Source organism: Lolium perenne, chromosome 3, assembly GCF_019359855.2.
Source record: "Lolium perenne isolate Kyuss_39 chromosome 3, Kyuss_2.0, whole genome shotgun sequence".
Lineage (NCBI taxonomy): Eukaryota > Viridiplantae > Streptophyta > Magnoliopsida > Poales > Poaceae > Lolium > Lolium perenne.
Genome location: NC_067246.2, coordinates 207433974 through 207446668, shown reverse-complemented (window position 1 = coordinate 207446668; position 12695 = coordinate 207433974).

The window sequence follows — 12695 nt, the reverse complement described above, 5'->3', positions numbered from 1 at the left end:
GCGTTCGCCCCGACGTCGAATATTTCGACGTCAAATTCCCTGACTCAGTTCAAGGGTGGCGCAAGAAGTGGCTGTACATCCATGAGGAGAACCATGGATGTGCTGAAGACAATATTCCTCCTTTTGACGGTGCGGAGAAAATCTATCGCCGCCGTTCTTGGGATGCAGAAGCTACCGAGGAAGAAAAAACGGCGACAGAGGCATTGATGACTCGCATCCACGAGTTGCAAAACACTCTCGGCAAAGAGCTATCAGGTATCCAAATCATAGCCTATTTCCTTAGAATCAGAGTGCATCCTCTTCAGGCTCACAAATACCCTCTCTGGAAGTATGCTAGCGACAAGGATGCGGATCGGTTGTCGGTGGATTTAGAGGTCAAGGACTTAGAGAAACTTGTCCGAAAAATCTCCTCCCTCAGCAAAAAAGATCCTGTCCCTTCTTCTTGTCGCGTAAAACCATACAGCGCCACCAATGCGCTCCCCGAGGTAACCTTTGTAGACTTTGCTCATTTTGATTTGCCATCCTTTGCATAACTCTTTTGTTGACATCCCCCCTTGTTTTCATATAGAACCATCCAGATCTTGTCTCGCTTCCTCCCCTTCCTGAAGGTGGAGAAGTCGAAGAACGTGCTGTTGTCAATGAAGACAACCAAGATGCTCCTGTCCCTGATAGTGAACCCGCAGGTTCTCGAAAATCTGCGGGATCCTCTGAAAAGGAAGCTGAATCAGAGGGTACCACGTCGGCACAGTCTCCTCCTCCTGCTGTTTCTCCAAAGAACAAAAGGAAAAGGGCTGATGTCGAAGATTCTGGCACCTCCAAAGCCGAAGAAGCTGCTCCTTCACGCCAGAAGGCAGCTTTTGATCCATACCTTGAAGCCCTCGTCAGCTCGTAAGTTATCTTTTGTTTCCCCTTGTTTTGCTACTCGAAGATTTTTCTCTATCTTGCTTTTTATACTGCCGTCATTTAATCGTAGTGGCGACGAGGAAGAAATGCCAACTTTTGATGCGACTGCCCGAACGAGTACGTCGCATACTCTAGTTGTTTCTGAAGTGCATGTTGAAGGAGAAGAATCTTCGCCTCCTCAACAAAACATCGATGCTCCTACTCCTCCTGCAAGCCCCCTTGTCCCTTCACCAAAAAGGACAAGGGTTGAAACAATCACGGAGCCTACCCTACAATTGGGTAGCTCCTCGAGTCCTCTTTTGGATGATGTAAGTCCTTAATTTCTTTTTGTCATTGTCTATATTTTCTCTGTTTGCTTCTTTGTGCCATCATGTTTTTTTTATACCGACACTCTCTTTCTTTATCCTTCTTTAACAGCCTATGATCAAAGAACTTATTCGCATCGGTGCCCAATTCATTGGGTACCGCGAGTATGCCAGCAAGACCGAAGGTAATGACTCCCTGCTTGCCTTTGTTCATGACTTCTTGCTCCTGTTTTATCACAATTTTGACTATTTTTAACTATTTTGGCAGAAAAACTTGCGGAGGCCAACAAACTTTCCGACACGCTTGCTCAGAAATTAGAGCAAAGTGAGGCGGCTCGCAAGAAGGCCGAACCTGATGCTGGCAAAGCTAAGGCAGAGGCTGATAAGGCCAAGGCAGAAGCTGCTGGTGTCGAAGATCTTGAGAAGAGACTTCATGATGCCGAAACTTCCTTGAGCGAGCATAAAGCCGCGCAGGCTACTCGTGAAAAAGCGATCCTCAAGCGCTTGAACTCGCAGAATCGGCGCTTTGTCAGTAAGTTTTTCGATCTATTTTGTTTTCTTTAGACTTGCTTTTCTTTACTTGCTTGTCGACCAACATATATTTTCCTCGACAGATAAAACAAACCAAGAATTTGAGCTTGAAGATCCCGACAACGATCCTCTTCTCGACGCACTCTCTGTCCTTGAGTTTCATGGAACATAAACTCGTGAAGGCATTGAACAGGCCGAAACAGGATTGTCGCGGCTATTCCCTTACTTCTACCCGAAGAAAAAGGAACCCGCTACTTTCCTTGCTCTTGCCAAGGAGTTCAATCCACCAGAAGATCTTGGTCTGAAGATGCCCCAAGAGAATATGAAGATTGCTGTCGAAAGCACTGTCGCCTTAATTGCAGACAGCCAGCAAACCATCGACTGGACTAAAGTGGGCGACACACAAGAGATGGAGACCACTAAGTGGCGATCACTGATCAAGGCTGCGAAGCCCAACACGAAGAAAATCCTTGCCTATCTTGGAAACAAGCCAAATTCAACTCCTAGCTCGTCGAAGCCGGAGGTCTAGTTGAATGCCCTGTCTTTTCCTTTCTGTATTTTCTGTTTCTTTAGATATTGTCGCCACAGTAGCTTTGGCGACAATAGTCGTCACTACAAGAAAAGTTCTGATAGACAACGTCTCAAAATCGTCCGCTAAGGGGTATTTTTCGTCGCCTATGGGCCTAACCCGACGATATGGGTTCTGTTGTCGAAACTGCGTCAGGCAAAGTCCTACGACGATTTTTTCGGTCCGTCGCGCTTGGGCGCCCTTCCGCCACGGAAAATCGGACCGTTGCAGAAGTGTTTCCGGGAGCCCGTTGACTGCGTACGTCATGCAAACTGAGACGTGGCAGACGCCATTAACTGGCAGTTAACGGCGTTAACCGCTGAAACCCCGTGGTAGATGGTAGGCCCACACGAGGCCTGCCACGTCTTAAGCGGGCCGGCCCATTAAGTTTGCGGGCCGGGCCAGCTGACTTAGTTTGACCGGTCAACTATATAGCTGGGCTGGTCCATTAGTTACATGGGCCGGGCCTAACCTCTAAGGTTGACTGGTCAAAACATTAATGGGCCGGCCCACTAAGCATGTGGGCCGGGCCGAATGCACTCGTTTGACCGGTCAACAGGCAAAAGGGCCGGCCCACAAAACATGTGGGACCCACTTTCCTGTTATTGGGCCGGCCCATTTACCAAGTGGGGTCCACTTTAAAGCAAGTGGGCCGGCCCAAGAAGTTATTGGGCCGGCCCAATTAGCCTGTGGGTCCCATTTTCCTCCTATAGGGCCGGCCCATTTACTACGTGGGGTCCACAATAGATTAAATGGGCTGGCCCAACAAGCCAGTGGGCCGGGCCAAAATCACAGGTGGGTCCCACTTTCCTGTTAAAGGGCCGGCCCATTTAGTATGTGGGGTCCACCATATAGCAAGTGGGCCGGCCCAACAAGTTAGTGGGGTCCACCGTATAGCAAGTGGGCCGGCCCAACAAGTTAGTGGGCCGGGCCAAAAACACAGGTGGGTCCCACTTTTCAGTTAAAGGGCCGGCCCATTTAGTATGTGGGGTCCACCATAACGTAATTGGGCTGGCCCAACAAGAAAGTGGGCCGGGCCAAAAACACAGGTGGGTTCCACATTCCTGTTAAAGGGCCGGCCCATTGAGCAAGTGGGGTCCACGATATAGCAAGTGGGCCGGCCCAATAAGATAGTGGGCCGGGCCAAGTTCCCACATTCCTGTTAAAGGGCTGGCCCAGTTTGTAAGTGGGGTCCACCATAACGTAATTGGGCCGGCCCAACAAGATAGTGGGCCGGGCCAAAAACACAGGTGGGTCCCACTTTTCTGTTAACGGCAGTCCGGTTGTATGTGGGGTCCACCACAGAAGCAATTGGGCCGGCCCAACAAGATAGTGGGCCGGGCCAAAACACATGTGGGTCCCACTATCCTTTTAATGGGCCGGCCCATTTGATAGTGGGGTCCACAACAGAAGCATGTGGGCCGGCCCAAGTAAAGTGTGGGGTCCACGATAAATCAAGTGGGCTGGCCCAATAAGTAAGTGGGCCAGCCCATTTAGTTGTTGTTTATATGCCGGCAAAATAGGCGCTTTAGGATTTTGCGGGCCGGCACATATGTGATTTCGCTTAATTGGGGCGTTTAAGGGATGGGAATTTGTGATTTAGATACTGAGAATATTTACGCAGCACATGATTTCTGTCGGATAGCCTCACTTACCACGAGCACCATAGAAAAAATGCGCGAAAGAACTATAAAAACTAATTAAATATTACATCACCTGCAAGGCTTTGAAAAAATATTACAGAACCCAGAGAAATTGAATGGTAATTAAACCTAGCAATTCAATGAAGCCATTCGTCAATCTTTTAAGTTGTCCATGCACCACCTATATCTGAAACAAAGACATTACAAGTTAAGACAGCAACAATGGAAAGGCAAAGACACTACAATATTGTTTGCCAAAGAATTTGTAACTCATCATTTCGTCGTTATAACAAGATCGTTGTAATGTGCACAATAAGCAAACAAAGAGTGCATGCCGCATACCAACAGCCAATATAACAGAGCACGTTAAAATGAAACAGCAGACTTACTACTGTCGAGTCCCATGCAAACCAACATGTTCAGGGAGTACAAAATTGGCATGAACAACATAGTAGCAGGCTATAAATTTTGTAACAACGACTGAGCAAGATGAAGTTATGATGGCTACATCTACAGAGCAAGGAATGTAAACCAAAAATAGAAGTTACGATGGCAAAAGCTAAAGAGGAGGGAATGTGAACCAACATGTGCCAAGTGCAATTAATTCAAATTGGCCGTGAACTAAATAATACTCCTGAACTTGTAGTGAAGGGGATGCAAATCAAGATGTTTCGGGATATAAACTTGTAATGAGCAACACATAGAGGATAGTTAATGTTGGAGCTTAGGATGGACCAGATACAGAATATAGTGGGATCACCTGTGAACTTGTAAAGAGGGAATGCAAACCAATATGTTCAGCATTCCATATGTGAGTGTCATGCCAAGTCAGAGAAACAAGTCAATAATGCAGCTTTTGAAGAACAAGATGGAACACAAAATTATTATCTAGTAGTATGACAAGTATATTTGTACTACAGGCTAGATAGCAGAGTGATAGCATGCCAAACTAAGTCCTTACTTTGTTAGCTTACAATGAACTAGATACAAAACAATGGCATCACCTGTAGTACAGGGAATGCAAGCCAACATGTTCATGGAGTAAAAAATTGGCGCAAACAACATAGTAGCAGGCCATAAGTTTTGTAACAACGACTGAGCAAGATAAAGTTATGATGGCTAGATCTACACAGCAGGGAATGTAAACCAAATATAGAAGTTACGATGCCAAAAGCTATAGAGCAGGGAATGCGAACCAACATGTGCAATTACTTAAAATTGGCCATGAACTAAATAATAGCAGGATGTTACTATAATAGCTAGGAATAAAATAGATAGGAGTTATAATGGCATCACTCATAAACTTGTAGATAAGGGAAACAAACCAATTTGTTTCGGGATATAAAGTTGTAATGAGCAACACATATAGGCAGTTACTTTGTTAGCTTACGACGAAGTAGATAGAAATAACAATGGCATCACCTGTAGTACAGGGAATACAAACCAACATGTTCAGGGAGAACAAGGTTGGCATGAACAAAATAGTAGCAGCCTATAGTTTTTGTAACAACGACTGAGCAAGATAGAAGTTATGATGGCTACATCTACAGAGCAAGGAATGCAAACCAAAATGTTCAATCGCTTAAAGTTAGCAATGAAGTAGAAAATAGCAAGGTATTACGGTCATAGCTAGGAATGAACTAAAAGAGCTTCAGACAAACAAGCATCTGAACCCAGAACATGGCGCTAAAACAAGGGACTTACATTAGGAGAAGCACTCTGTGGGAGTCACAGCAGATCTTCCTGGGGTTGATAGATCCGTTGATGAAGTACGCTACATGTGCTACTTGGGGTTGGAGAGACGGCCATTACACTTCATGGTTACTCATCTCATCTGCAAAAACGTAACGGCGTGTCGTTAGCACAAACAGGTTCCCCCAAGAGTAAACAAGAACTTGCAGGCAAGCAATAGAAAAGCGATAGTAGAAGAGTTTAGATCATGCACGGCGCCGGTGAAGCAGATCCTGTTCATGCACAGCGGTGTCGGTGAGCAAGATCAGATGCGGTGGATGACGGATCCGGCGAAGCGGCTCCGGTGGGGTGGACGATACCGAAGCTGAAGCGACTGTGGTAGACTGCTGGATGAGCATATGGTTTCGAGGTTCGGCGGGGATGATCCGGTCCGGTTGATGACGGCGTCGATGAAGCGGCTCCGACAGGCAGCCGGATGACGAGGATCGCGAGGGCTCGGGTAGGCCAGGGAAGTCCGGCGGGGATGTTCCGGTGCGGTGGTCGTGGAGGTGGGAGAGAGGGACTTGGGAAGTTCCGGTGGGTGGTCTGAGGGAAATGAATTTTTTTTGGGAGGGTTTCCGGGCTAGGGAGGTGGTGATCCAAAAAATGACGGGCATACCCCCCCACCAACCGACTTTGCTGTCATCTCCACAGGGGTAGAATGGGAATTTGAAAGCATGTGAAATTTTTGTATTTTGTGGGCGGGAAGATTTGCCGCTATGAGATTTTGAATTTGGCTACCGTCCAAGTATAATGATAAAAAATTGTGACACCGTACTAGTACCTCTGTTCAAGGCCGAGTGCAAAATCAAATCATCATAACAGTAAATAACGGTCACTACCATGATCATGTTCTATCTCTGAAATTAGCGTATCCGCTAGATCTTGCAAAGTATAATGATAAAAATAATTGTGAGACCGTACTAGTACTTCTCTTCTAGGCCGAGTGCAACAGCAAATCATCATCACGTTGAAAATTTGTTACCATGATCATGATCTATCTCTAAAATTGGCACATCCACTATATCTTGCAAAGTATAATGATAAAGAATTTGTGAGACGGTACTTCTGTTCAAGCCCGAGTGCAACATCAAATCATCATCACATTGAAAATTTGTTACCATGATCATGATCTATCTCTAAATTTGGCGCATCCGGTAAATCTTGCAAAGTATAATGATAAAGAAATTGTGAGACAGTAGTAGTACTTCTGTTCAAGGTCGAGTGCAACATCAAATCATCATCACGTTGAAAATTTGTTACCATGATCATGATCTACCTCTGAAAATGGGCGCATCCGCTAAAACTTGCAAAGTATAATGATACAAAATTGTGAGACCGTACTAGTACTTATGTTCAAGGTCGAGTGCAACATCAATTCATCATTACATTGAAAAGTGTGTTACCATGATCATGATCTATCTCTGAATTTGGCGCATCCGCTAAATCTCGCAAAGTATAATGATAAAAAAATTGTGAGAATGTACTAGTACTTATGTTCAAGGCCGAGTGCAGGATCAAATCATCATCACGTTGAAATTTGTTACAACGATCATGACATATCTCTAAAATTGGCGCATCCGCTAAATCTCGCAAAGTATAATGATAAAAAAATTGTGAGATTGTACTAGTACTTATGTTCAAGGCCGAGTGCAGGATCAAATCATCATCATGTTGAAAATTGTTACAACGATCATGACATATCTCTGAAATTGGCGCATCCGCTAAATCTTGTATGTGGCGCATCTCATTGCGGAGCAATAGGCCAGTGCTATCAAGGTTGAGGCGTCAGTAGCGTCATCGGGCTCTCCTCTTTTGAAAGATCTTCAACATGGCGCGGCGCATCGCCCGTCGAGAAGCAGTCACATGTGATACCGAGGTGGAGACATCGCCGGCATCCTCGAGGCGCGACCGCACTTCTACGAGACAGCGTCGACTCAAGGTATGAATCCTTGCGTTGTCGCGCCCTTCTTCCGATGAAGTGGGGTGCCTTAGATTTATTGTTCTTCTCTTACGATTATTTCGAGCTGAACATGTGTGCTCTTTCTCTGAATATATTGCTTGAAAAGCTAACCAAGTTACTTAAATTCACTTCATTCTTAATCTTGCGTGCTAATTTTGTTATTTTTGCTGACAGTGGTGCGCGCAAGGAGATTTATTTGTGGGTGTGCTGAGCTGTTAGGCAGTGACGGACGCAGCAAAGAATTGGAGGGGGGCACACCCCCCAAAAAAAAAAATTTGCACCGTCAAAATTGTGAAAAACGTTTGCCAAATGAACAATATATAAGGCTCTGTTGGGATGTTTATATTGGGAGACTTGTCATTGCATTTAGTTGAATGTTGATAACCTAGGATATTGAGATTGAATGCCAATATTTCTGTTTGGATATTTAGATATTTAGAAGCTCGACTTAATATGGAGGGTGAATGCCAAAATAGTCGGATCAACTTTGAAATTCTGAAAAACTAAGAAACAATGTGTACAACACAAGGAGCTCGGTGGAACCACGCGCTAGGGTTTCCGTCTCGCCGCCGCCGCTCCGGCCGCCGGGGGGGCGGGCGCCGCGTGTCCGTGTTTTTGAGATCGTCCACAACCACCTCAACATTTTGCTACATATATGCAACTCAGTGAGGAAAATATCTTCAGTACTTTACATTTTTGTGACATACAACAAGCACCCATTTTCTGAACATCGATTCATTATTTTAGGAATTATTAAAAACTAAACTTTTCAATGTGGGGAGAATAGCTGAATATGGGCAATTTTAAGTTTTGAACACTTAACACTAACACACAGTATAGCACATGGAAATAGAAACAGAGACTGGGGAGGCGGAAGCGGACATCGGACGTGGACCTGCTAGAGCGCAGTGGTGTGGCGGCCGGCGGGAAGAGCCGGGGAAGGTGTACAATGGCGGTCGGCGGCCAGCGCTGCGGCGGCCGAGCCCCAGCCCGCTTCTTTTTGAGCGTCGAGCGGCGGCCATCCGCAAGCCTCAGAAGTGCAGAGGGAGTCCAGAAAGGGGGCAATGACGAGCGGATAGGCTAACAGGCGGGCGACAGCCCCTGACGGGAGAGAGCGTAGAGGGCGAAGCGAGAGATTGGCAGCGGCGCGGCGGGGAATTGTGTGGTCGCTCACCTGGTCTCTCGTCGATCCTTGATACGAGACAGGCTTATTGGGCCTTTTTCAGCACTTAAATTAGGTGTATCAAAAACGTTTTCAACAATTCTGGGTGCCCCCCCGCTGCGTACGCCCATGCTGTTAGGCCTAAGTCGAAATCCTCAGCTAAACGAGGCCTCAGCTTAACACATAAAAAAAGTGTTCAATCTCGCCCACAATGTCCTCTTCTTTCCTCTTCCTTTATTGGAACTTGTTTTGCAGACAAGGAAAGTGGCACATGTAATGTGAGAAAAACCCTCTTAGCCAAAATCAGCTACGAGCAAGATTTTCTGTATTGTAGATGCCCCAATTGACTCTCATCCCCAATGTAGTCTTTTTTTTATGTCAGTATAGACTTCTTTACATGGCATGCATTTGCCTAATGAGCAGCATTGTATTGCCATTCTAGCCAACCTGATCGATATGTCAAGCTTCATGCAGGAGATGCCATGTTTAATTTACTCCCTCACTCCGATCCATATTTCTTGGTGTAAAATGAATGTGAATCGAAGGGAGTACTTTTCTTAGATAGTACTATACCGGTTCAAAAAAAAGTACTACTCCTACTACATCACAAATGCATCAAAAGAGTACTACATCACAAGACCACCACGGTTGTACTAGTAGAGTTTAATGCTGAACTTCCAAAGGGAATAAGATTACACATATGAACTTTAAACAGGACCAGGAGCATGAGGGCCAGCAACAGGGGCGTTGACCGGGAACAAGCCAGGCAAGACGTAATTCTGGAGGAAGAGGCCATATGCTGCGTGCTTGGCCTTGGTTGCAGGGCGGTGCTTCCCCAATGTACTTAGGCCTACACCCGTCGCATGCTGGATCAGGTTGCGGATGTCCTTCTGGAGGATTTTGCCACAGAATGGGCAAAATAGCTCCCCGCGCATGCGGAAATGAATTTCACCACCCTTCAGCCGCTTCAGAACGTAGCGGCTCTTCTGGTCCCTGCGCTCCTTGTTGTCGTCCATGTCATCAGAATATTCCTGTGAATTATAAAGTACATAATAATCAGGTGTTTAATGACAGATCGAATAAATACTGCACTATCATAAGCAAACCTTAGAAACCCTAAAATTAAATGTGTAGAACAAGTAAATGGCAGAAGAAATCATACTAAATCACGAGAAAACCCTATGAACAGCAATGAACATAAGCCACAACAATTGCAAGTCCACTAAGTATGAACACATAAATTAATTATATGACTAATCAAGCCAACTACATGGCAGATTAGTCGAAATTAAACTAGAATCTGACCGTACGAACCGTAGAATCAAGTACGTCTACAAGAACAAGGTAGGAGATCAAATCAATCAAGAACCAGATTCGTGCAAACCACGTGAACAGTAATATGACACAAAGAGGATCGGGACAGTTTCGGTAAAAGAGCAGTACCTCCTCGTCGTCACCCTCGACATCCTCCTGGAACTGAACGTTTGGGCCGAAATCGTCGAAGGGGTCGAGGTCCGCGTCCAGCACCGGGTCTAGGAAGACCTCGCCGTGGTGGCCTGCAACGCCTTACAGATCTTCGGCGGGAGCAACGGCGTTGCTATCCACCTTCTCCTCGACAGTCAGGACGCCCGTTTCGACCGAGGTCGAAGAATCAGACAAGCAGAGGAGACGAGCGGCCTGGGTGCCCGGTGAAGCCTCACCCGCCGCGACGGCCACTACCGCAGAGGAATCCTCTGCGCGAGCGGCCGCCGATTGCTCCACCTCGTACGCAAGACCTGTCTTCATGCTGCTGCGGTTGGAAACGAGGAAGTCGATGCCTCGGAGGTGCGGTGAGTTGATGGGGGTTTTTCACAGTGTGGGGGAGGGGAGAGGACGAGCTCGCGAGAGACGATGAGGCCGATTATTTTATAGCCTCTGACTCTCTGTATTGAGTTGTGGACGCGTGAAGTCGTGCATGTACTCGATTTTCCACTTTCTGAGAAACGTGTACAACCTTTTTTTCTTGGACCATTTAACTTCATGTGGGGCTCATGTATACCAATACTTCTAAAAGTCATAAGTAATTCACAATCATTCAGAAAAATATGAGACCTTAACATTTTATTGTTTGTGTCAGATATTGTCCATGAAAAATAACATCCTTCAAAAAATAAATCCCCTATGCCAATCCGGCCATGCCCGTCTACTCCAACTAGCTTCCTCGAGTAATTTTTCACCTTACATTCTTAAAATGAACCAAAATTTGGCACAGGGCAACACGTGGAAAATGATGTTACCATTCTCTCTTCCCATTTTTGTTTGAATTTTTCAAAATTTTCATGCCCTAACGGAAAAAATGTATGTTCCTTCTATGAAGCATGTATCAAATGGCATTACCAAAACCTGGGGGTGGCGGGGCACATGGTGGTGTGATGATACATCACATTTGGACCACACAACACAATTTGGACCAACAAAAAAAATTCAACCACCCTACACAAACCCTGGTCAAAACTAGTTTGACCAATATTACAAAAGTTGTACATAATTCAGAAACCGTCAGAAATATACGAAGCATTCCGGAGTCAATACTGAAGACAAAGCAATTATGCCAAAAGACGAAGGCAGGGGAGGAACAGGTCTTGCTATATTGCACAGCAAGCCAAATTCAACTTTTTATTGATTGCAAAATTCTGGCTGCAATTAGCACACCCTGGTCTCCTGATGTCGCAATAGTTGGCTGCTGGGAGCGGAGACACTCGACTTCCTTCTTCAACTTATCGCACTCTGTGCGAACTTTCAAGTACTTCGTCTCGAAATATTGCGCATGTTCAGCATGCAACTCCACTTCGTCGAAAACTTTCACATCACAGCTTGCAATCACACCTGACCAGCCTTGTCAGTGACCACACTCATCGGTGGCTGGGCGCGTAGTTCCTTGACTTCCTTCTTCAACTTCTTACACTCAGCGACAATGTCTGAGTACCGTTTATCAAAAGAAGATTGCACGGAACGGGCATTCTCCTCCGACATGGCACGATCTAAAATGCACCTGCCCACGAGGTGGCGGATTTTCTTATGAAGGATGGTGTTGTGGCCCTTGATCTGGTCCAGTTTCACGGAGAATCGTGTTATCACATCCTGCATTGCAAATTCAACAGCAATGAAGTATGCAGAGTGCAGATGAGGGGGGAGAAATAAACAAATGGAGTGCCAACCTCTTCAATATGCCTGAGAGCTGCAAAGTCCTTGTCCATAGGAACCTCTTCAACGATGGAACCGCCATTCCTGGAAGAAAGACAGTTAAGTAGTTGGATCTGGCATCCAGCAAGGAGGCGATGAAACTGCGGCACGGCAATGGAAACATACACGGCCGAAGATGCATACACGCGCACTGGCTGCTCCTCTCCCGGAGACTGAGCATTCGTCTCTGATTCTGCATTCAGGATACCAAACCTATGCATGTTCTGGCCCTTGATCTCGGCGGCTGTCGCCGATAATCTCATAATCCCTTCCTGCATTGAAAAATTCACCAGTAATGAATCAGGGATCCTTTTTCATTCACAGGATAGGAAAATCATAAGATTAGGAAAAGCATAGGATTTTGTATACATTAGAGTGGGTGTATGCGCTATTTTATGGGCTATTTGGAATGTACAAAATGAATTCGTGTTTAATAAACCTAAATCTCATCCCTTCTTGCAGGTTATCCCTATGATTATTCACTAGATCCGTATGTTTCTTATCTCCCGCCCGAGGATCAGCAGGATATCATGGAGTCTGGGTGCAACTAACTAGAGACAACCGCACGGGATTTTTACAGCCAGGGTGGCTGGCAGTTTCCTCATAGAATTACTTACTGATGCGTTTTTGCCTTTTTGGCACCCGCTGTTTTCTATGTTTCGTTGGT